Here is a 26032-nt window from a genome sequence, read left to right as displayed (position 1 = left end):
GGGCTAATTTTTTGTATTTTTAGTAGAGACAGGATTTCACCGTGTTAGCCAGGATGGTCTCGATCTCCTGACCTTGTGATCTGCCTGCCTCGGCCTCCCAAAGTGCTAGGATTACAGGCGTGAGCCACCACGCCCGGCCAGTCTTTCTCCTACATTTATTTTTACGTTGGTCCACATACTCCTGTCATTCTCACTTTGTTCATTTTTCCTTTCTTCTTCTTTTTTAAGAGACAGGGTCTTGCTATGTTGTCCAGGCTGGAGTGCAGTGAGGCAATCATAGCTTGTGCTATCCCCAACTCCAAGTGATCCTCCTGCCTCAGCCTCCTCCCTAGTTGGATTACAGGAGCATGTCACCATGCACACTAATTTTCTTGTCTTTTTTTTTTGGTGGAGATGGGGTCTCATGTTGCTCAGGCTGGTCTTCAATTCCTGGGCTGAAGTGAGCCTCCTTCCTTGGCCTCTCAAAGTGCTGGGATTAGAGGCTTTGGCCACCACATCCAGCCTGAATTTCATTATTTATATTTTCTTTTAGTCTCCCATTACTAGAAGGCAGGGATTTTGATTACTGTTAATTTTCCTATGTCCAAAATAATGTGTGGTACCTAATAGGCTCTCAATATTGAAAAGTAATAGTGCACATGGCATTCTGTAGTATTAGGTAGGTATCTTGTGTTCCTGTGTTGCATAAATAAGATCATACGTAATGTTCTGCTTTTTAAACTTAATGACTTTTTTTTTTCTTTTTTGCGACAGAGTCTGGCTCTGTCACCCAGGCTGGAGTGCAGTGGCACTATCTCGGCTCACTGCAACCTCTGCCTACTGGGTTCAAGTGATTCTCCTGCCTCAGCCTCCTGAGTAGCTGGGATTGCAGGCACGCACCACCACACCTGGCCAATTTGTTTGTTTGTTTTTTGAGGTGGAGTCTCGCTCTGTTGCCCAGGCTGGAGTGCAGTGGCGCGATCCCGGCTCACTGCAAGCTCCGCCTCCCAGGTTCACGCCATTCTCCTGCCTCAGCCTCCCGAGTAGCTGGGACTACAGGCGCCCGCCACCACACCCGGCTAATTTTTTGTATTTTTAGTAGAGACGGAGTTTCACTGTGTTAGCCAGGATGGTCTCATCTCCTGACCTCGTGATCCCCCCGCCTCGGCTTCCCAAAGTGCTGGGATTACAGGCGTGAGCCACCGCACCCAGCCTATTTGTTTTGTATTTTTTAGTAGAGACGTTTCACCATGTTGGCCAGGTTGGTCTCAAACTCATGACCTCAAGTGATCTGCCCGCCTCGGCCTCCCAAAGTGTTGGGATTACAGGCGTGAGCCACCACGCCCAGCCGTGTCTTTTTTTTTTTTTGAGGCGAGTTTTGCTCTTGTTGCCCAGGCTGGAGTGCAATGACGCGATTTCGGCTCACCGCAATCTCTGCCTCCCGGGTACAAGCAATTCTCCTGTCTCAGCCTAACGAATAGATGGGATGACAGGCATGCACCACCACGCCCAGCTAATTTTGTATTTTTATTTTTTTATATTTATTTATTTTTTCGAGACAGAGTCTTGCTCTGTCGCCCAGGCTGGAGTGTAATGGCGCGATCTGGGCTCACTGCAACCTCAGTCTCCCGGGTTCAAGCGATTCTCCTGCCTCAGCCTCCTGAGTAGCTGGGATTACAGGCGCACGCCACCACGCCCGGCTAATTTTTGTATTTTTAGTAGAGACGGGGTTTCTCCCTGTTGGTCAGGCTGGTCTCAAACTCCCGACCTCAAGTGATCTGCCCGCCTCGGCCTCCCAAAGTGCTGGGATTACAGGAGTGAGCCATAGCGCCCGGCCCTTTTTTTGTTGTTTTTTTAAAATTCAGTAACTGTATCTAGTTCATTCTTGGATGGATGACAACCCAGATTGGATGTGTAGCAGCGTTGTTAACCAGTTTCCTATTAATCTTCATTTCATCCCCAGTGTTTCTCCAGAATGCAAATAATATGGCATTAAATATCTTCACACATAACTTTTTGTGTATGTGTGTACTTATTTCTCTAGAATTAGTGTCTAGAAGTGAAACTGCCAGGAGGAAGGATATATACTTTTTTTTTTTTTTTTTTTGAGACGGAGTCTCGCTTTGTCGCCCAGGCTGGAGTGCAGTGGCGCCATCTCGGCTCACTGCAAGCTCCGCCTCCCGGGTTCACGCCATTCTCCTGCCTCAGCCTCTCCGAGTAGCTGGGACTACAGGCGCCCGCCAGCACGCCCGGCTAATTTTTTGTATTTTTAGTAGAGACGGGGTTTCACCGTGGTCTCGATCTCCTGACCTTGTGATCCGCCCGCCTCGGCCTCCCAAAGTGCTGGGATTACAAGCGTGAGCCACCGCGCCCGGCCGGATATACACTTTTAACATGTCTAAGTTCCACTGTGGTAGCGCCGCGAGGGCACACAACATGTTTCAATATACCTTGGACCAAACTGGATATTATCAGTTTTTCTAACCTGTTGCTAATGTGATGGGGGAAAAATGAACCCCGAATTTACACACAAGGAAAAGACTGTTTAAGGTTCAGGGACTGTCCACATAGCTGGCAAGTGGTGGAGCCGTGATATGGTATTAAAGTGACCGGAGAGGACGCGTCAAAGTTGGACACTGTGCCCTGTGTCCTGGGGCACGTCTGGTGATCGCTGGGCCTTGCAATGCTGGGCAGGCAGGCCTTCTTTTCCCGTTCTAGGCCTCTGGCCACTCCTGGCTGGCCGAAAGCCGGTTCTTCTCGATTACCGAGTACCCCTCCTGAAAGCAAGTCAGCATCGCCTAACCTCTTCAGCTTCGAAATGGCGGCCACCAGATCGCGAGGCCACGCCCCGGGGGCGGGGCCTGAGTTCAGGCTAGAGCGATGGATGCCCGAGCCAAGTTAGAAGTCGACTGCCAGTAGGGCTCGCGCAGAATCGGAGAGCCGGTGGCGTCGCAGGTCGGGAGGACGAGCACCGAGTCGAAGGCTCGCTTGCCGGGGCCGCCCGAGAGTCTTAATCGCGGGCGCTTGGGCCGCCATCTTAGATGGCGGGAGTAAGAGGAAAACGATTGTGAGGCGGGAACGGTTTTCTGCTGCTTTTTTTTGGGCCCCGAAAAGGGTCAGCTGGCCGGGCTTTGGGGCGCGTGCCCTGAGGCGCGGAGTGCGTTTGCTACGATGCGGGGGCTGCTCGGGGCTCCGTCCCCTGGACTGGGGACGCGCCGAATGTGACCGCCTCCCGCTCCCTCACCCGCCGCGGGGAGGAGGAGCGGGCGAGAAGCTGCCGCCGAACGACAGGACGTTGGGGCGGCCTGGCTCCCTCAGGTAGGTGGCAGGGCCAAGTCGTGGATGCCGGGGGAGCCGGGCAGCGGGGCTGAGGGATCGGCTTCCAGGGCGACCGGGCCTGGGTGGCGCTGATGGAGCGGCCCCGCGGCTGCCGGGCAGAGGGCTTGGGCCAGGCCGCTGTCACCCCGGGTAGCGTTGGGCGGGGGCCCCGGAGTCCGGTGTCATGGCCGGCGATCCTAGTTCCCACATCCCACTCAAATTTCCTTGTGTTTGGCGGAAACGTGCCAACGCCACCCTTATGCCATGCGCATTCCTCATATTTGGCAGTGGGAAAATCCGCCCAGAGCTGCCCCATATCTCTTGTCACTTGGATGGGCCAATTCCTTTTTTCTTGGGCCGCCGAATGTGGGACCCGGGCTTGCACCCTTTCTCAGGGTACTTCAGTCAAGTGACATCCTTTTAGAGAAGACGTGAGGAATCGGGTGAGAGAGGAGAAACCTGGCCAGTGCCCTACCACAAAGGCACAGGGGCCTCTTCTTGGGTATCAGGACTAGCCTTGGGTATCAGGACTCTGTGGGTTATTAATGAAAGGCTTGGGATACTTATAGAGGATTGGCCTCAGGACGCTTTGGAATGAAGAGTCAGGGCTGTCTTTTGTGCAAAGCGAGAGCCGCCGGGACGCTTCAGCTCTGCAGCTGCTGAGGCTCTGCGAGCGAGTCGATGCCCGAGAGAGGCGTTTGGACGTCGTGAGAGGCGAGGCGGCCGTGTTCATTCATTGTTCTCTTTCTAGGGCTCTGGGTGTGCCCCTGGTATTCATTCTGTGGTGGGAAGAAGGAATGGAACTTATGTGTATCCTTGAGATGTGAACGGGTTCTAGGGGGTCACTTAATCTAAGTGGGAAATGAATTCAAGGCACGTTCATTGAGCGTTTCTGCTTGCCTGGTCCTCTGTGGGCTGAGTAGAGAGATTCTGCCCTCCCTGCGCTCCTAAGGCGTGAAAACAATGCAGTGTGATAAGAATTGGCTTATCAAGTGTTGTGGGGATTTAGAACAGTTAGTTTTGCTTGGGGAGGAGTTAAGGAAGCTTCTACACTCGAGGAGACTTCTGAGTCGAGTTTTGAAAGACCGGTGAGTAAGTGCTCACCAGGTGAGGAGGAGCTCAGGGAACAGCTGGTACAAAGGCTTAGAGGCATGTGGGAGTTGGGATGAGTTTGGGGAGCAGCAACTTGCCTGGGGTGCAGGAAGGAAATGGTGAGAGATGAGTAAAATAAAAGTTGCTAGAATTGTGAGGGGGCTGTCTTTGTTGTAGATAGTGAACTAGTTGAATTTGGATTATTGTACATGGGTTGCTGAATCTTCATTCTTGCTGATAATTTTCTCCCTTTGTTGATGTTGAAGCTGATAGTGATTGAACATATTTAGTTTAACTTAGTTAATGACTTTAAAATTTTTTTTTATTTTTTCAGAACAATTCAAACTTTTTTTTTTTTTTTTTTTTTTTAAAGGAACAGGATCTCACTCTGTCGCCCAGGCTAGAGTGCAGTGGCATGATCGTAGCTCGGTTGCAGCCTCTAACTCCTGGGCTTAAGCAGTTCTCCTGCCTTCGCCTCCTGAGTAGCTGGGACTACAGACAGGTGCTACCACACATGGCTAATTAAAAAAAAAAAATAGTAGAGATGGAGTCTTGCAGTGTTGCCTAGGCTGGTCTCAAACTCCTGGGCTGAGGCGATCCTGCTGCCTCCACCTCTCCTCCCAACGTGCTTGCTGGGATTACAGGGGTGAGCCACTGGCCAGGCAGAACTTTTTTTTTTTTTTTTTTTAAATAATAGAGAGGCGGTCACACTATGTTGGCCAGGCTGGTCTTGAACTCTTGGGCTCAAGTGATCCTCCAGCTTCAGCCTCTCAAAGTGCTGAAATTACAGGTGTGATCCACTGTGCCTGGCCAGCAGAACATTTTTGATACGTGTTTTATATCAAACGTTTTGCACTTACACAGTGGTGAATGAATTGAACTCATACATTCCTGGGGATTCTTGCAAAAAATTCTCTTAAAGTTGTACTTGCTCACAAAAATCTTAACTTTATAAATGTAGAACACTCTCCTACTAATTTTTATTTTATTGTTCTATTATTTTTTATTTTTTTGAGACAGAGTCTCACTCTGTTGCCCAAGCTGGAGTGCAATGGTGCGATCTCGGCTCACTGCAACCTCCGCCTCCTTGGTTCAAGCAATTCTCCTGCCTCACCCTCCCGAGTAGCTGGGATTATAGGCGCACACCACCACGCCCGGCTAATTTTTGTATTTTTAGTAGAGATGGGGGTTTTGCCATGTTGGCCAGGCTGGTCTCGAACTCTTGACCTCGAGAGATCTGCCCACCTCGGCCTCCCACGGCCTCGCTGGGATTACAGGCATGAGCCACTGTGCCTGGCCTAAATTTTAAATATGAATAATGTACTCCCCAGTCTTATAGAAATTGGATGACTATAGAAAACAGACATCAAAAAAAAGTGTAGAATGTATTTTTAGTTTAATAAGTGTATTTTATAAACTATTTCTTTGTATTGACTTCTCGGATAACAACCTGTTACAAAATCTTTATCCCCATAAACATAATTTTCCTAAAATAGCTATAATATTGTGATTAATGTTCATGCTAAAGTGACTATTATGGAATTAACAGACTTCAGTTGCAGTTCCTAAATCTTTTTTGGTTGTGATGATTATATACCACTGAAGAACATTCAGGATTATTTTGGCTTGTTTTTACCCTTATCACTGAAGGGCTAAGCTGTTTAAAATGCAATATAAACATTTGACCCAGTTGAATGCTGGGATACTTGGAAAAATAAACCTGTTACTGTTTCTGTACTAAAGGCTTATCTTTTAAAGATATGTGGTGTTTTTTTTAGTGCAGTGGCGCGATCTCGGCTCACTGCAACCTCTGCCTCCCGGGTTTAAGCATTCTCCTGCCTCAGCCTCCTGAGTAGCTGGGACTACAGGCGCCTGCCACCACGCCTAGCCAATTTTTATATTTTTAGTAGAGACGGGGTTTCACCATATTGGCCAGGCTGGTCTGGAACTCCTGACCTTGTGATCTACCTGCTTTGGCCTCACAAAGTGCTGGGATTACAGGTGTGAGCCACTGTGCCTGGCTGATATGTGGTGTTTTGTGATTATAAATTGTAGTGGAGTTCCTTAGTTTTGTTAAAGTCTTGTCAGTAGTTGTAAAAACATCAGCCAGTTGTGGCTCAGGCCTGTAAGCCCAGCACTTTGGGAGGCCGAGGCTGGTGAATTGCTAGAGCTCAGGAGTTTGAGACCAGCCTGGGCAACATGGTGAAAACCTGTCCCTACAAAAAATACACACACACAAAAAGAAAAAAATTAGGAGGGTATGGTGTAGTATGCCTGTAGTCCCAGCTGCTTGGGAGGCTGAAGTGAAAGGCTTGCCTGAGCCCAGGGAGGTTGAGGCTGCAGTGAGCCATGTTCATGCCACTGTACTCCAGTGTTGGTGACAGAGTGAGACCCTGTCTCAAAAAAAAAAAGTGTGCCTTCAATAGAAGGCTTGAGCATATTTTATGGGATTTGGTTTAGCTGAAAAAAACAGTGAGAAGCAGATTAAGCTGGTAATTTCTGACAAAAAATATCTAAAAGATGAAGTGAAGAATGTTAAACATCAAGTATTATATTACAATTGCTCTGAGACTAGTTGCTTTTAGTTTATAACATGTCATTTGTTTGCCCTGAAGATTAAACAAGTTCATGCTTCTTGGAAGTTAAATTAGACTTTTCCAGAAGTACTGGATTTTTTCCAGAAGTACTGGATTATTTACGAAATAAAAAATATAGTTGATAACTTTAAACTACTATTTCAGGTAGTCTGTTAGTAGTAAATGTATGATTCTACATTTAAATTTCAGGTAAATCTTTGTTAGTAACCTGCTGCCTAAAAAAATGTTATGTGAGGGAGTACTTTTGTTTGCATGTTGGGAACATAATAGGCCATACATAATAATCTTGATCTTGGGAGGAGCTTGTTAGCCAAACAGCATGCCTTAATGTTGACTTGCAGAAGAGAATTTTAAATATTGCCTTTGAAAGGCAGTGGACTAATGTGACAGTGAGGGGGTTTATGAAACCATAAAATTGAGCTTTGACTTAGTTTTTTGTTTTTAAGTTGTGCAGATCTTGGGAGTCATTTCTTCAAAACAAATGACTATGAGGTGGAAAATTACTTACCTTGAATAAATTAATTGGAAAATCAGAGAACACTGGGTTTATTTAGGGTGAGGTTGTTTAGGTCTTTTATTGGTATGTGTATGGGAGGGTAGAATTCCTAATTGCTCATCTGACTGGGTTCAAAATGTAATATTAGATATTTGTGTTGCAATTCAGTTGGTACTTTTGGTATAGGGCTAACTTATCTTGCCTGTAATTTTTTTTTTTTTTTTTTTTTTTGAGATGAAATCTGGCACTATTGCCCAGGCTGGAGTGCAGTGGTGTGATCTTGGCTCACTACAACCTCCGTCTCCGAGGTTCAAGGGATTCTCATGCCTCAGCCTCCCGAATAGCTGGGATTACAGGCACTGGCCACCTTGCCTGGCTAATTTTTGTATTTTTAGTAGAGACGAGGTTTCACCATGGTGGCCACGCTGGTCTTGAACTCCTGACCTCAAGTGATCCACCCGCCTTGGCTTCCCAAAGTGCTGGCATTACAGGCTAGCTCAGGCATCTTGCCTTGTAATTCTCTTGATAGTAATGGCTATTTTTTTCTTGCCTTAGAGTTGTAAGTAAAAATTCCTTAATTACACATTAAGGTTTGATCTTTAATTTTACAATGTTCGAGTCATTTTGTTACTTCTTTTCTCCCACAATGACTTGCGTAGCTCTAAATGATTTTAGTTAATTTCAGATCTGTTTGCCTTTCTTCTAAAATGACCCCTAGAATCTCAGCTTAACCAAGGAAAATGTCAAGTGGGTGTTGTTTCTTTGTTACTGGTTTTGGCCTAGGCTATCTAAAGTTTGGCAAATTACTCACAAAATATGTTAATTGGCATCACATTCCAATCAGTGTACATAGTATTTTTTGAGGAACACTTGACACACGGTTTTATTTTTAGGCCAGATTCTAAGGGGTTTTACTGGGTGGGGCTTAACAATCCTAAAGCTAGTTTACAGTTTTAAAATCTTTATGATTTAGAGGTTGTTTACATTTTTTGTTAATAAATGGGAAGCAGCAGGCAGTGGCAGTCAATTTTTTTTGTTTGTTTTTTTGTTTTTGTTTTTGTTTTTTTTGAGACGGAGTTTCATTCTTGTTGCCCAGGCTGGAGTTCAGTGGCATGATCTTGGCTCAACATAGCCTCTGCCTCCTGGGTTCAAGCGATTCTCCTGCCTCAGCCTCCTGAGTAGCTGGGATTACAGGCATGCACCACCACGCCTGGCTAATTTTGTATTTTTAGTAGAGACAGGGTTTCACCGTGTTGGTCATGCTGGTCTCGAACTCCCTAACTCAGGTGATCCGCCTGCCTCAGCCTCCCAAAGTGTTGGGATTACAGGCGTGAGCCACCACGCCCAGCCCTCACATAACTTTTATGATAGTGACGGGGTTTCGCCATGTTGGCCAGGCTGGTCTCGAACTCTCGAGCTCAGGCAATCCACCCACCTCGGCCTCCCAAAGTGCTGGGATTACAGGTGTGAGCCACCACGCCCGGCCGATAGTGTGTTCTTATAATTGTTCCATTATTAATTATAATTAGTCTCTTACTGTACCTAATTTATTTATTTATTTATTTTTTTTTTGAGACGGAGTCTCGCTCTGTCACCCAGGCTGGAGTGCAGTGGCGCAATCTCGGCTCACTGCAAGCTCCGCCTCCCGGGTTCATGCCATTCTCCTGCCTCAGCCTCTCCGAGTAGCTGGGACTACAGGCGCCCGCCACCACGCCCGGCTAATTTTTTGTATTTTTAGTAGAGACGGGGTTTCACCGTGGTCTCGATTTCCTGACCTCGTGATCCGCCCGCCTCGGCCTCCCAAAGTGCTGGGATTACAAGCGTGAGCCACCGCGCCCGGCTACTGTACCTAATTTATTTTTTATTTTATTTTATTTTTTTTTTATTTTTTTGAGACGGAGTCTCGCTCTGTCGCCCAGGCTGGAGTGAAGTGGCACAATCTCGGCTCACTGCAAGCTCCGCCTCCCGGGTTCACGCCATTCTCCTGCCTCAGCCTCTCCGAGTAGCTGGGATTACAGGCGCCCGCCACCACGCCCGGCTAATTTTTTTTTGTATTTTTAGTAGAGACGGGGTTTCACTGTGGTCTCGATCTCCTGACCTCGTGATCCACCCGCCTCGGCCTCCCAAAGTGCTGGGATTACAAGCGTGAGCCACCGCGCCCGGCCTGTACCTAATTTATATGTTAAACTTGATCATGGGTATGTATGTATAGGAAAAAACATAGTGTATACAGTATAGTATACTGTTCTTGCTTTCAGGCATTCATTGGTAGTTTTGGAACATATTCCAAGTGGATATGGGGAGCACTACTATGTGATGGAATGTTACTCAGTAATAAAAAGAAAGGATGTATTGATGTATACTACAACATTGAAAACATGCTAAGTAAAAGAAACCATGCAGGAAAGACAACATATTGAATTATTCCATTTATATGAAATGTCCAGAATAGGAAAATCTTTAGTGACAGAAAGTAGATTAGGGGCTGAGGGATGTAGGGAATGGTCAGTGACTGTGATAGGGGTTTTTTTTTTTTGGGGTGATAAAAGTGTTCTACAGTTATGGAGATGGATCCACAACTGTCAATATAATAAAAGCCATTTTATTGTGCACTTTTTTCTTTGAGATGGAGTTTTGCTCTTGTTGCCCAGGCTGGAGTGCAGTGGTGCGCAATCTCAGCTCACTGCAACCTCTGCCTCAGGTTCAAGCGATTTTCCTGCCTCGGCCTCCTGAGTAGCTGGGGTTACAGGCATGCCCAACTAATTTTGTATTTTTAGTAGAGATGGGGTTTCTCCATGATAGTGAGACTGGTCTCGAGCTCACTACCTCAGGTAATCTGCCTACCTCGGCCTTCCAAAGTGCTGGGATTTACAGGTGTGAGCCACTGCGCCTGACCCCTGCCTGGAAATTCTTAAGAATTAAATATTAATAAGGTCACATGTCACAAAATTTAAAGGATATAGAAAGTTATGTTGTGCATAGTAATTCTACGTTACCCTTTGTTCTCTAGCTACCCAGCTTTCTTTCACAGAGGGAAATGTGAATTCTTATGTATCCTATTTTGTGACGACACAAGAATATTTAAGGGTAGATGTGCTGCCAGGCGCAGTGGCTCACGCTTGTAATCCCAGCACTTTGGGAGGCCGAGGCGGGAGGATCACGAGGTCAGGAGATCGAGACCACGGTGAGACCCCGTCTCTACTAAAAATACAAAAAAAAAATTAGCCGGGCATGGTGGCGGGCGCCTGTAGTCCCAGCTACTCGGAGAGGCTGAGGCAGGAGAATGGCGTGAACCCGGGAGGCGGAGCTTGCAGTGAGCCGAGATCGCGCCACTGCACTCCAGCCTGGGTGACAGAGCGAGACTCCGTCTCAAAAAAAAAAAAAAAAAAGGGTAGATGTGCTGGCCTTACTTTCTTGCTCAAATTTTCCAGGCTCTCCCTGGCTACCAGACTAAGTATATATAATTCTTGCCTCCGTGTCTTGCTCACACGGCTTTCTCATAGTAATAGTATGTTTAGTGGAAATCAAAAGCCAGTATTTTAAGCCCCTGGTAGGTGCAGGCCAGTGCACTTGGTGCAGCATAAGGCAAGTTCCTACCTTCAAGGACCTTATCTAATTGAGAGAGGCTGACATTTCCTTACTTTTATCTATTCCTCTTTTTTTTTTCCCCCGAGATGGAGTTTCACTCTTGTCACAAAGGCTGGAGTACAGTGGCATGATGTTGGCTCACTGCGACCTCTGTCTCCGGGTTCAAGTGATTCTCCTGTCTCAGCCTCCCAAGTAGCAGGGATTATAGGCATCTGCCACCACACCTGGCTAAATTTTGTATTTTTAGTTGAGATGGGGTTTCATCATGTTGGCCAGGCTGGTCTCGAACTCCTGACCGCAGATGATCCACCCGTCTCAGCCTCCCAAAATGCTGGGATTACAGGCGTGAGCCACCGCAGTGGCCAAGTTGAATTTCTTGTATAGATGTCTTTTTTTTTTTTTTTTTTTTGTATTTTTATAGATGTCTTATGTCTCTGTTTAAAAATGAGGCATGTCTTACTCTTGCCTATATATTTCCAGTGGGGCATGTCTTATTCTTATTTATATATCTCCAGTTCTTAAAACCTTGTCTTACACAGCAAACATTAATCAGATGTTAATCACTTATGGATTTAGTTTCACTCTACTGCCATCTCTACAAAATGCTTACAGTAAAGAGGCTATAGTTACTAAATTCAAACTTAGAACTTTGTAACTTAGGACCTGTCTGTTGGAGGAGCTAAGTTACTTAAGCTTCTCCCGCTATTGGGCATTATATGTAGAGTGCTCTAGGTTCTGCCTGCTAGCCCCTTGATGACATTTGCCTGCTTTAGCAGCACACTGACTCTTCAGCTCAAGCAGCTGTTACCATGCTGGCTATTTCCTTTTGCATTCATAGGTTTTAGATATGGAAGAAAGTTATACCCAGAGAGAATGAGGGGATAAATGATACTCTTCTACCATATTTGACCTTAGTCTGGCCTAGCATTATAGTGTGATTTTGAGAGGAGAGATTGTGACTTCCCTGGCTAGTATTATCTAGTATTGCCTAACAATGCAAAATGGACCCCTAGGCTGTCTTATGTAAGTTGGAGGGGGGTATTGGGGGTGGGGTGTGTGTGTGTGTATCTATAATCCAGTGACATTTAACAACATTCACAATGTCTTAAAACCATCACCACTGCCTGTTTCCAGAACCTTTTCGTTACTTGAAACAGAAACAGTACTCATTAAGCAAGAACTCCTCATTCCTCCCTATGCCCAGTTCCTCGTAACCCCTATTCTACTTTCTGTCTATGAATTTGCCTATTCCAGGTACCTTATGTAAGGGGAGTCATAAACTATCTGGCCTTTTTTGTCTGGCTTATTTTACTTAGCACATTTCCGAGGTTTATCCATGTGGTGGTGGCATGTATCAGTATTTTATTCCTCTTTATGGCTGAATAATACTTCATTGTATGAATATATCATTTTGTTTATCTCCTCATCAGTGATGGACACTTGGATTATTTCCACCTTTTGGTTGTTGTAAATAATGCTGCAGTGAACACTGGTGTACGAATATCTGTTTGAACCCCTGCTTTCAGTGCCTTAGGGTAATGCACAGGAGTAGAATTACTGGATCATATGGTTGAGGAACTGCCAAACTGTTTTGCACAGTGACTGCACCATTTTACATTTCCCACCAGCAAAGCACAAGGGTTCCACTTTTGCCACGTTTTCCAACACTTACTATTTTTTCTTTTTTAATTTTTAAAATAACAATCCTGGGCCGGGCACGGTGGCTCATGCCTGTAATCCCAGTACTTTGGGAGGCCGAGGCGGGCGGATCACCTGAGGTCAGGAGTTTGAGACTAGCCTGGCCAACATGGTGAAACCCCGGCTCTACTAAAAGTACAAAAAAAATTCGCTGGGCGTGGTGGCGCATGCCTGTAATCCCAGCTACTCAGGAGGTTGAGGCAGGAGAATCGCTTGAACTCGGGAGGCGGAGGTTGCAGTGAGCTGAGATTGTGCCATTGCACTCCACAAGAGTGAGACTTTGTCTCAAAAAATAAATAAATAAATAAAATAACAACCCTAATGATTGTGAAGTGGTTGTAGGCTTTTCTTTTTTTTTTTTTGAGACGGAGTCTCGCTCTGTCACCCAGGCACCCAGGCTGGAGTGCAGTGGCGCGATCTCAGCTCACTGCAAGCTCCGCCTCCCGGGTTCACGCCATTCTCCTGCCTCAGCCTCTCCTAGTAGCTGGGACTACAGGTGCCCGCCACCACGCCCGGCTAATTTTTTGTATTTTTAGTAGAGACGGGGTTTCACCGTGGTCTCGATCTCCTGACCTCGTGATCCACCCGCCTCGGCCTCCCAAAGTGCTGGGATTACAAGCGTGAGCCACCGCGCCCGGCCAGGCTTTTCTTTTTGCATTTAAAAAAATTATTATTTTTACTATTTTAGAGGTGGGGGGGGTCTCACTATGTTTACCAGGTTGGTCTCTAACTCCTGGCCTCAATTGATCCTCCTGTTTTAGCCTCCCAAAGTACTGGGATTACAGGCTTGAGCCACTGCACCCGGCCCTCCTTTTCTTCTTTTTTTTTTTTTTTTTTTTTTTTTTTTGATATGGAGTCTTGCTCTGTAGCCCAGGCTGGAGTACAGTGGCGCAATCTCGGCTCACTGCAAGCTCTGCCTCCCGGGTTCAGGCCATTCTCCTGCCTCAGCCTCCCGAGTAGCTGGGACTACAGGCGCCCGCCACCACGCCTGGCTCATTTTTTGTACTTTTAGTAGAAACGGGGTTTCACCGTGTTAGCCAGGATGGTCTCGATCTTCTGACCTCATGATCCGCCCGCCTCGGCCTCCCAAAGTGCTGGGATTACAGGCGTGAGCCACCACGCCCGGCCCTCCTTTTCTTCTTATTGCTACTTAGATCTAATGGGCAAACCAGAACCTTTGAATTTGGCTATATTTGGATCTGATGGGTTTTTTCCTCCCTCTTAAACTTATGTATAATGTTGTTCAAAGAGATACATTAATTACACAATTAATGACATCTTTTTAAAAAGAACACTGTTTTTCTTTCATCCTTGTGAGGTGTAAGAAGAAAAATAAGCAAAAAAAAAAAATGAATAAATTTTTCTATAAGTTGATACACATAGTTGTAGTTACTTTATACTCATACCCTTTTTTTGTGTTTGAGTGACAGTCTCACTCCATTGCCCAGGCTGGAGTGCAGTGGTGCGATCTCCACTCATCATAGCCTTGACCTCCCAGGTACAAGCCATCTTCCCTGCTGAACCTCCTGAATACCTGGGACTACAGGTGTGTGCCACCACACTCAGCTAATTTTTGTATTTTTTGTAGAGATGGGGTTTTGCCATGTTGTCCAGGCTGATGTCGAAGTGCTGAGCTCAAGCGATCCTCCCGCCTTGGCCTCCCAAAATGCTGGGATTATAGGCATGAGCCACTGTGCCCGGCCTCTCATACTTTTTTATTGTGTAATGTATTTAGGGCCAGCCTCTGTGGCTCATGCCCGTAATCCCAGCACTTTGGGAGGCCGAGGAGGGAGGATTGCTTGAGGCCAGGAGTTCAAAACCAGCCTGGGCATCATAGTGAGACCCGCATCTCTAAAACCAAAAAAACTAGTCAGGCATGTGGTATGCGCCTGTAGTCCTACCTACTTGGTAGGCTGAGGAGAGAGGATTATTTGAGTCCAGGAATTGGAGGCTGCAATAAGCTATGATTGTGCCATGGTGCTCTAGCCTGGGCAACAGAGCAAGATGCTGTCGCTTGGAAAAAAAAAAAAAAAGAGAAAGAAAAGATGAATAGTCTGTTTGAAATGGCCAGCAATCGCAGTTGCTGACCTGACGACCTGCATCTACTGTATAAGTCAAGCAGTTCAACTTTTTATTATAATGTTATGGCTTTTCTTTGCTTCTTGGGAGCGCTTCCAGCATCACTAGTGGCACTTCATATGGAACCCATGGTGTTATTCAAAGTTTATGGTATTGTACTGTACACGATGAAAAATACAGAAGACCCATGAGAGATCACTTTTTTTTTTTTTTTTTTTTTGATACATAGTCTTGCTCTGTCGCCCAGGCTGGAGTGCAATGGCATGATCTCGGCTCTCCTCTGTCTCCTGGGTTCAAGCGATTCTCCTGCCTCAGCCTCCCTAGTAGCTGGGATTGCAGGCACTCGCTATCACGACTGGCTAATGTTTATATTTTTAGTAGAGATAGGGTTTCATCATGTTGGCCAGGCTGGTCTTGAACTCCTGACCTCAAGTGATCCACCAGCTCGGCCTCCCAAAGTGCTGAGATTACAGGAATGAGCCAGTGTGCCCAGCCAAGAGATACCACTTTTTACTGCAATAGGAAATGTACCGGAGAGACCAACTGCTCACAGGGACACAAGGCCTTTTAAGTGGATACTTGCAACTTGTAACACTTGAGTTCACTGCAATAGAAAGAAGAGGTGGTTATGAAATTACTATAGTAATATAGTTTGTACAACAGATTTGTTTTGTTTTGAGGCAAAGTCTCACTCCGTCACCCAGGCTGGAGTGCAGTAGCAAGATCTCAGCTCACTGCAACCTCTGCCTCCCAGGTTCAAGCGATTCTCCTGCCTCAGCCTCCCAAGTAGCTAGGATTACAGGCCTGTGCCACTATGCCCAGCTAATTTTTGTATTTTTAGTAGAGATGGGGTTTCACCCTGTTGCCCAGGGTGGTCTCAAACTCCTGGCCTCAAGCGATCTACCCGCATCAGCCTCCCAAAGTGCTGGGATTATAGGCATGAGCTACCACACCCAGCCAACATCATTTAATTTTATGCAGTTATTTATTTAATTAAAAAAAATTTTTTTTTTGAGATGGAGTCTCACTGTTGCCCAGGCTGGAGTGCAGTGGCTTAATCTTGGCTCACTGTACTCACTGCAACCTCTGCCTCCCAGGTTCAAGTGATTCTCCTGCCTCAGTCTCCTGAGTAGCTGCACAACACCTGGCTAATTTTTTGTATTTTTAGTAGAGACAGGGTTTCACCATGTTGGACAGGCTGGTCTCGACCTCCTGACCTCGTGATCCACCCGCCTCTGCCTCCCTAAGTGCCGGGGTTACAGATGTGAGCCACTGCGCCTGGCTGCAGTTATTTAATGTGCTGCAGTTATTTAATATACTGCATCTTAACATTTGTTTACATTTCTCTCAACTGTGAATGTGTGTCTGTGCAAATGGTGTTATGTACGGTCTGTAAGTATATGCATAAGTTTTGATTTTTTTTTTTTTTTTTTTTTGAGACCGAGTCTAGCTCTGTCGCCCAGGCTGGAGTGCAGTGGCGCGATCTTGGCTCACTGCAGCCTCTGCTTCCTGGGTTCAAGTGATTCTCTTGCCTCAGCCTCCCGAGTAGCTGGGATTACAGGCACCCCCCCACCATGCCCAGCTAATTTTTGTATTTTTAATAGAGATGGGGCTTCACTGTGTTGTGGTCTCAAACTCCTGACCTTATGATCTGCCCACCTCAGCCCCCCAAAGTGCTGGGATTACAAGCGTGAGCCACCGCGCCCAACCTAAGTTTTGATAAATTTTAACTTTTTATAATTTGTGTTTTATTTTATGATAGTAAATGGTAAAAGACTAGTATCTACATACATTGGATGCATTCATGACATACCTAACATGTAAATTTTTTTGATATTTTTATGCTATAGGGTAAGTGCCAGTTTTTTCAAATTATTACAAATCTCCCCAAATTTTCCAATATATTTATTGAAAAAAAAATCCACGTATAAGTGGAGCTGCACAGTTCAGTGTGTGTTGGGAAGGGTCAGTTGCATATTGAGTGAAAACAGCACTAAAATATATTAAGACCTCATTTTTTTTGAAGAAAAGTATTTACAAGTATGTATCTGCATGGAAAAGATGGAGTCAGGGCAAGGTAGAGCATGCCTATAATCCCAGCACTTTGTGAGGCTGAGGCAGGGGGATCACTTGAGCCCAGGAGTTTGAGACCAGCCTGGGCATCATAGAAGACCTAATCTCTACAAAAAAAAAAAAAAAAAAAAAAATTAGCTGGGCATGGGTGCACCTGTAGTTCTAGCTACTTGGGAGGTTGAGGCGGGAGGATCACTACTTGAGGTCAGGAAGTTGAGGCTGTGGTAAGCCATGATCTTCCCAGTGCACTCCAGCTTGGGCAAGAGTGAGATCCTGTCTCCAAAAAAAAAAAAAAAAAAAAAAAAGACTAGATACATATATCTACAAATGTTCACATTTGTCATCTATAGGTTATTTTAAGCTTTTGGTATTTTTCTGTAGTTTTATTTTTATTATTATTATTATTATTAGGCGTGATCTTGGCTCACTGCACCCTCTGCCTCCCGGGTTCAAGCGATTCTCTGTCTCAGCCTCCTGAGTAGCTGGAATTACAGGTGCCCGCCACCACCCTCGGCTAATTTTTGTATTTTTAGTAGAGTCGGGGTTTCACCATCTTGGCCGGGCTAGTCTTGAACTCTTGACCTTGTGATCCACCCACCTCGGCCTCCCAAAAGTGGTGGGATTACAGGCGTGAGTCATCGCGTCTGGCTTATTTTTATTTATTATTGTTTTTTTGAGATGGAGTCTTGCTCTGTCTCCCAGGTTGGAGTGCAGTGGCATGATCTTGGCTTACTGCAGACTCTGCCTCCTGGATTCAAGCGATTCTTCTCCCTCAGCCTCCTGAGTAGCTGGGATTACAGGTACTCATCACCCTGCCCAGCTAATTTTTTATATCATTTATTTATTTATTTATTTTAGAGATGGAGTTTTGCTCTTGTTGCCCAGGCTAGAGTGCAATGGCACGATCTCGGCTCACCACAACCTCTGCCTCCTGGGTTCAAGCAGTTCTCCTGCCTCAGCGTCCTGAGTAGCTGAGACTACAGGCATGCACCACCACACCTGGCTAATTTTGTATTTTTAGTAGAGACGGGTTTTCACCACGTTGGCCAGGCTGGTTTCAGCCTCCTGACCTCAAGTGATTTGCCTGCCTTGGCCTCCCAAAATGCTGAGATTACAGGCATGAGCCACCGTGCCCAGCTCATATTTTTAATTTGTTTCCCTCCCTCTTTGAACATGTATTCTGTGATCAATTCGTGTATCTTTTTTTTTTTTTTTGAGACCAAGTCTCGATCTATTGACCAGGCTAGGGTGCAGTGGTGCCATCTCGGCTCACTGCAACCGATCTCGGCTCACTGCAAACCCCACCTCCCGGGTTCCAGCAATTCTCGTGCTCAGCCTCCCGAGTAGCTGGGACTACGGGCATGAGCCACCACGCCTGGCCAATTTTTTTGGTATTTTTAGTAGAGACAGTGTTTCACCATGTTGGCCAGGCTGGTCTTGAACTCCTGACCTCAGGCTATCCACCCGCCTTGGCCTCCCAAAGTGCTGGGATTACTGGCATGAGCCACCACACCCAGCCCAATTCGTGTATCTTAAAAAATTAGTATATTGGGCCGGGTGCGGTGGCTCAAGCCTGTAATCCCAGCACTTTGGGAGGCCGAGGCGGGCGGATCACGAGGTCAGGAGATCGAGACCATGGTGAAACCCCGTCTCTACTAAAAATACAAAAAATTAGCTGGGCGCAATGGCGGGCGTCTGTAGTCCCAGCTACTCGGGAGGCTGAGGCAGGAGAATGGCTTGAACCCGGGAGGCGGAGCGCTTGCAGTGAGCCGAGGTGGCGCCACTGCACTCCTGTATAATCTATATATATTGGTATGAGATTATAAGCATGTAGGAAAACACTGAAGAATAATTGGTTATTGGGAGAAGGAAAGGAAGGATAAAACAAAGACGGGGTTAAAAGACCTGCTCTAATATGTGTAATGTTTAAGTGCTGTAGAAAAAAACAAAGCAGGGTAAACATTTTAGAAGTAAAAAGGCTTGCTATTTATAATGAGTGCCTTTACAATAAGAAAGGCAGTATCCTTCATCAGGCTCATTTCTTTACCTGCTTGTCTGTGCTTATTTCCCGGGCACACTTTAGCTTTTGTTTTACCTCTGCGTTAGTCTGTTGAAATATTACCCCTTTAATATTTCAGGTAGGATTTCAGGTAGGAATCCTCCCTACCCTTAATTTCATATTTTGTTGTAGGCCTACTTGTCTTCCTGAAAGCTCTTAGCTCAATGCCTAGCACACATTCAATTTTTGTTAAATAGTGGTGGTTTTTACTTCTACTTTAAGGAGTTCTGGAATGCAAGGACCATGTCTCCCTGAACTTTATATTCCTCAAAGCAGCTAACAGTTGAAAGTAGATTCTTAGAAATTGTTGAATGAATGGTGCTCTTTATTCTTATTTTCCTTTCATTCCATGCTGGGTTACAGTCTATAGAGAGGCATTCCGGTTCTTTAGATTTATGTGATAGTGATTCGGTATTCATGAAAAAGGGTTAGGATAAATATTGTAATTGTTAACTTTTCTCCATTAATATTCAGCAGATATTTGAGTACCTAATTTTGTGCAGTGTCCTATACTGGATGATGGATTATAACAAGATTATAGGAAATACATGTAGTTCTTCAATGCTTTGGTATATAATTATGTAGGTTATATTTTCTTTTTTGAGATGGGGTTTCATTTTGTCACCCAGGCTAGAGTGCAGTGATGCAGTCACGGCTCACTCCAGCCTCGACCTCCTGGGCTCAAACAATCCTTCTATCTCAGCCTTCTGAGTAGCTGGGGCTGTAGGCATGACTACCATGCCCAACTAATTTTATTTTTATTTTTATTTATTTATTTATTTTTAATTATTATTATTATTTTTTGAGATGGAGTCTCGCACTGTCTCCCAGATTGGAGTGCAATGGCGTGATCTCGGCTCGCTGCAACCTCCGCCTCCTGGGTTCATGCAGTTCTCCTGCCTCAGCCTCCCAAGTAGCTGGGATTACAGGCGCCCATCACCACACCTGGCTAATTTTTTGTATTTTTAGTAGAGATGGGGTTTCACTATGTTGGCCGGACTGGTCTCGAACTCCTGACCTCGTGATCCGCCCGCCTTGGTCTCCCAAAGTGCTGGGATTACAGGCATGAGCCACTGCGCCTGGCTGCCTAGCTAATTAAAAACAATTTTTTTGTAGAATTGATGTTCCCCCTCAGTTGCCCAGGCTGATCTGGAATTCCTGGGCTCAAGCACTCCTCCCACCCCGGCCTCCCAAAGTGTTGAGATTACAGGTGTGAGCCTTAGCCCCTGACCCTAGGTTATATTTTTGTGTTTCATTTACTATTTTATCCTCTGGCAAAATAGCAGGGTGTAATTTAGAGCTTTAATGAATTAATGGTGTAAGTAACAGTGAAAACTGTGTGTGTGTGTGTGTGTGTGTGTGTGTGTGTGTGTGACAGTCTCTGGCCCCCATGCTGGAGTGCAGTGGCACGATCATAGCTCACTGCACCCTCAAACTCCTGTGCTCAAGTGATCCTCCCGCCTCAGCCTCCTGAGTAGCTGAGACTAGAGGCATGTGTCACCATGCCCAGCTAATTTTGTATTATTTTTATAAAGATGAGGTCTCACTCTGTTGCCCAGGGTGATCGTGAACTCCTTGGCCCAAGCCATTCTACTGCCTTGATTTCCCAAATTGCTGAGATTACAGGCATGAACCACCATGCCTGGCCAGGGAAAAATTTTAAACATGTCCTTCTTTGAGAAAATTATTATCGAAAAGTTGGTTAAAAGTAATTTCTGAAGAACAAATATCAGTTTTACAGGTGTCTTACTGTAACTCTTAGAAGTTGTTAAAGTTTACTATTGAGCGCACCACTAAAGACTAGGGAATTTTTCTTTTTTTTTTTTGAGACTGAGTTTTGCTCTTGTTGCCCAGGCTGGAGTGCAATGGTGTGATCTTGGCTCACTGCAACCTCTGCCTCCTGTGTTCCAGCGATTCTCATGCCTCAGCCTCCCAAGTAGCTGGAATTACAGGCATGTGCTACCACGCCTAGGTAATTTTGTATTTTTAGTAGAGACTGGGTTTCTCCGTGTTGGTCAGGCTGGTCTTGAACTCCCGACCTCAGGTGATCTGCCTGCGTTGGCCTCCCAAAGTGCTGGGATTACAGGCGTGAGCCACCGCACCCTGCCGATGGGAATTTTTCTATTTGAAAGCCATTGACTCCAGAAGGAAGTGTAGGGGAGCTGGCTGAATCAGATGGTTACTTTTTTTTTTGAAGCAGAGTCTCACTCCGTCACCCAGGCTGGAGGACAGTGGTGCGATCTCGGCTCACAGCCACCTCTGCTTCCTGGGTTCACATGATTCTCGTGCCTCAGCCCTCTGAGTAGTTGGGAATACAGGTGTGCACCACCACATCCGGCTAATATAGATGGTTACTTCTTGAAATTACTTTGGTAAGATGTAAACATGGGGGAATACCTCGTCTCTTGAGGACACATCTCCTCTGCCCAAATGAGTGATGCCAGTGTGTAGAAAGAATGATTCACTTATATTCTGTGTCCTTATCTTTGAGGAGGGCTAATTTTTTTTAACCATTTGTTGAATATGCAAGATTTACTGTGAAAATCAATGCCTTTAGTATGAAAGAGAAATTAGTGTTGAAATTGTTTGTGTTTTCAGGTGATTTTTTTCCCCCTTTCTTCCTACTTCATTATGTAGCTTTTTTTTTTTTTTTAACTCCACTGTTACTTGGCTATCTGAATAATCATTCCTAAACCATGTTTTATTTGTACATTGTGTGTTTTGGTATTTGTGTTAATGGTGTCCTTTGAATACACGTCTTTTTATTTTAAAAATCAGCAGTTGCTGACTAGATGAAGAAAACAATGACTGATTTGAAGGTGAAAAGAAAAACTTGGGTTAAAAAAGAGTCCAGACAAAGTGATTTAAAATGAAAATAATTTCAGGTCATTTGTGGTGAGAGTTAAAAATAAAGTTGGCTGCAGGTATCGCTTGTGGAGCTGATTGTTTTAGCATAATTGTTTTTGAACTAGCTTATTTTTAACTTGTATTTTTAAAGTTACACTTTTAAAATGTAGGAGTCTGTTTTGTAAACTTGTACAGCCCCTGCAAACTTTTAGAAGAGTAGAGTGGCTTGTTTCTTCATGTGTGTTTATTCTGGGCTGTCATCTGATGAAGTTACCAGTTTGTGGTCAGAAATTGAGAAAGAGGAGTGAGGAAACTAAAAATATTGACACATACACATCACCTTGCAGTGCATGAGAGTGCCCTTTTGGACTGGTTAGGAAACTAACATTTGAGCATATTTGCTCATCAGAAACTTTTTATGTGTGAAAGTTATTTTTTTTCCAGTGTTGTGACCACTTAAAATTTATTTATTTGTTTTGTTTGTTTGAGACAGGGTCTCACTCTGTTGCCCAGGCTGGAATGCAGTGGCACAATCATGGCTCACTGCAACCTGGACCTCTCTGGGCTCAGGTGATCTCCCGCTTCAGCCTCTTGAGTAGCTGGGACTACACATGTGCTACACCGTACGTGGCTGATTTTTTGTAGAGATGGGGTTTCTCCATGTTGTCCAGGCTGGTCTCAAGCTTCTAGGCTCAAGCAGTCCGCTTGCCTCAACCTCTCAAAGTGCTGAGATTACAGGGGTGACCCACCACGCCTGGCCTGAATTTTTCTTTTTTTTTTTTGAGATAGAGTCTCACTCTGTCGCCCAGGCTAGAGTGCAGTGGCACGATCTCGGCTCACTGCAAGCTCCGCCTCCCGGGTTCACGCCATTCTCCTGCCTCAGCCTCCCGAGTAGCTGGGACTACAGGTGCCCGCCACCACGCCTGGCTAATTTTTTGTATTTTTAGTAGAGACGGGGTTTCACCATGTTAGCCAGGATGGTCTCGATCACCTGACCTCGTGATCTGCCCGCCTTGGCCTTCCAAAGTGCTGGGATTAGAGGCGTGAGCTACCACGCCTGGCCGGTAATGAAGATTTTAAAAATGACTTTAAAAACCAAGCGCAGTGGCTCACTCCTTTAATCCCAGCACTTTGGGAGGCCAAGGTGGGTGGATCATTTGAGGTCAGGAATTTGAGACCAGCCTGGCCAACACGTTGAAACCCTGTCTCTACTAAAATTACAAAAATTAGGCCGGGCGTGGTGGCTCACACCTGTAATCCCAGCATTTTGGAAGGCTGAGGCAGGCGGATCCCGAGGTCAGGAGTCCGAGACAAGTCTGGCCAACATAGTGAAACCCATCTCTACCAAAAATACAAAAAATTAGCCGGGTGTGGTGGTGTGTACCTGTAATCCCAGCTACTCAGGAGGCTGAGGCAGGAGAATCATGTGAACCCAGGAGGTGGAGGTTGCAGTGAGCCAATATTGTGCCATTGCACTTCAGCCTGGCAATAGTGTGAGACTCTGTCTCAAAAAAAAAACAAAAGACAAATACAAAAATTAGCAGGGCATTGGTGGTGTGCACCTTTAGTCCTAGCCACTCAGGAGGATGAGGTAGGAGAATTACTTGAACCTGGAGGCAGAGGTTGCAGTGAGCTGAGATCGTGCCACTGCACTCCAGCGTGGATGACAGAGCAAGACTCCGTCTCAAAAAAAAAGACTTAAAAGAAACTGGTAATATCGTTATTATATTCTGCCTGTCAATTCTTTATCCATTTGCTGTAGATTATAATGTTAGCTGCATGAATGAAAGATTATATTTTTCCAGCTACTCAGGAGGCTGAGGTGGGAGGATTGCTTGAGCCCAGGAGTTCGAGGCTGCAGTAAGCTATGATGAAGCTACTGCACTTCCAGCCTAGGTGACAAAGGGCAACTCCGTCTCTAAAAAACAAAGATTAGATTTTTGATACACCATCTATTAATATATTATTTAATGAGTAAAAAGAAAGGAAAAGTTATAAAAAAGCATTAAGAATATGACTGCTCTAAAGTAATGAATTTAAGCCAAATCCTTTGTTGTTTAGAAGTGAAGTAAAAAATCTCTTAGATATGAAGAAAAATTTTAATTGCTTGTGATATATAAGACATGGTATATACAGTCTTTTTCTTTCCTCCACACAGAGGTCTGATGCATTATTTACAACCAATATTTATTTAAGAGTAATATAATAAGCCAGGCACAGTGGCTCATGCCTTGTAATCCCAGCTCTTTAGGAGGCTGAGCTGAGATGCTGCTTGAGGCCAGGAGTTCGAGACTAGCCTGGGCAACATAGTGAGACACCCCTCCCCCTGCCCCACCCCACCTCTACAAAAAAAATGAGTAAATAAATACAGTACAGTACCATAATTAGGAACTCTTCTAGATAGCTCTTAAACTTCCAGCCTGGGTTTTTCTGAGTTCAATGCCTAAAACTCTTAACCACTACATTACTGTATTCCAAAAAATTAAGTCCTAGGTTTCAAAGGACAGATCAACTGTGAAAAACAAACAAAAATTTTAAAAGTAATAGTAACATCATTAAATAATAAAAATTTCAAATCCTAATGTACCATTCAAATCAGTGTATTATAGTGGAAACAGCTGTAAAGTCTGAGTATCTGAATTTTTAATTTTGCTTCTCTTAAATTGTCACTAAACCTTTTGAATTTTACTTTTTTCTTCATAAAAAAAGGGGTAGTATGAATAATACCTGCTTTAGCCTGTTTAATTCTAACAGTTCTGTGAGATAGTGGAAAGGTGAGCTGAATAAATTGTAAAGCTGTGTTAAATTCTAAGTTCTCTTGACTAAGTAAACTTTTTTGAATTGGAACTACACAAAAAGCATTGCTGGGTTTTCAGAAGTTAGGTTTTAGGTAGATCTAAGAATCTCTTAAAACCTTAATACCAAAAGGCTGGCTACCTTAGATAGTTTTGTCCTGCCACCTTAAATTTTTTTTTTTTTTGAGACGGAGTCTCGCTCTGTCGCCCAGGCTGGAGTGCAGTGGCGCAGTCTCGGCTCACTGCAAGCTCCGCCTCCCAGGTTCACGCCATTCTCCTGCCTCAGCCTCTCCGAGTAGCTGGGACTACAGGCGCCCGCCACCACGCCCGGCTAATTTTTTTGTATTTTTAGTAGAGACGGGGTTTCACTGTGGTCTCGATCTCCTGACCTCGTGATCCGCCCGCCTCGGCCTCCCAAAGTGCTGGGATTACAAGTGTGAGCCACCGCGCCCGGCCTTTTTTTTTTTTTTTTTTTTTTGAGACTGAGTCCCGCTCTGTCACCAGGCTGGAGTGCAGTGATACGCTCTCGGCCCACTGCAACCTGCAACTCTCTGGTTCAAGCAATTCTTCTGCCTCAGCCTCCTGAGTAGCCAGGATTACAGGCATGTGCCACCATGCCCAGCTAATATTTTGTATTTTTAATAGAGACAAGGTTTCATCATGTAGGCCAGGATGGTCTGGATCTCCTGACCTTGTGATCCACCCATCTCCGCCTCCCAAAGTGCTGGGATTACAGCCATGAGCCACCACGCCTGGCCACCTTAATATTTTTAAGTGAAATATAGTATTTGAGAAAAAACTCAAAAATGAGGTTTTTCAAAGTGCCTAATTATAATGATTGATTTGCTAAGGCGTTTTTGAAGAAAACTTAAAAATGTCCATGCCTGAAGTATTTACATTGTTTATTGCGTGTGGGTGTTTCTCTACTCAGAAAGGGCAATAGGAAGATTTGACTGCTAGGCCTTGATAAGCAAAAGGATAGAACCAAGGGATAGGGCAAAACAAAGTCATCCTTAACCCTAAGTTTGTCCAGCTGCTTCTTGACTCTCTTTTGGACGGAGGTTTTAGGACTTGTAGTTCTTGTACACTTAACTCCTGAGAAGCTTGCTGCATTAGTCAGAATTGTGATAATTCTTACAACTGTCCAAAGGAATCTAATCTCATTTTTCGGGAGAGTAGTTGCGGCAGTACAGTCCATGAGAAAACTTAAGTGGATGTTCTAGTATGGTTTACTTATCTAGACGTTGATAAAATAACATTTTCACTCAAACCTTCATGCCTCAGATTTAGCTTTAATGTGACAGATGTACCTTAAAATATTAGGATTCAAATCACTTAAAATGATACCCTAAGTACAGGTAGTAACTTTTTAATAATTGTAGTCTTTCCAGATTTGACTTGTCCCAAAGCT

The 26032-nt window shown here is 44.9% G+C and overlaps 1 protein-coding gene across 3 annotated transcripts in view; it reads left to right on the top strand.

The window, feature by feature from the left end:
* Positions 1-2948: 2948 nt before the first annotated feature.
* RAF1 (Raf-1 proto-oncogene, serine/threonine kinase) overlaps positions 2949-26032 on the top strand; it is an 85272-nt gene continuing 62188 nt past the window's right edge. Inside the window, exon 1 of one of the 3 annotated variants that reach the window (XM_032149753.2) lies at positions 2949-3297. The gene's annotated coding sequence lies outside the window, so the exon portion shown is untranslated. Of the gene's footprint in view, positions 3298-4762; positions 4892-26032 lie in introns of those variants that run through there. The other 2 variants (XM_032149751.2, XM_058437287.1) reach the window with 2 other exon arrangements.

Source organism: Hylobates moloch, unplaced genomic scaffold (assembly GCF_009828535.3).
Source record: "Hylobates moloch isolate HMO894 unplaced genomic scaffold, HMol_V3 SCAFFOLD_4, whole genome shotgun sequence".
In the NCBI taxonomy this organism is placed as follows: Eukaryota; Metazoa; Chordata; class Mammalia; order Primates; family Hylobatidae; genus Hylobates; species Hylobates moloch.
The sequence above is the reverse complement of the archived record's forward strand: the minus strand, read 5'-3'. Positions and strand labels throughout refer to the sequence as shown.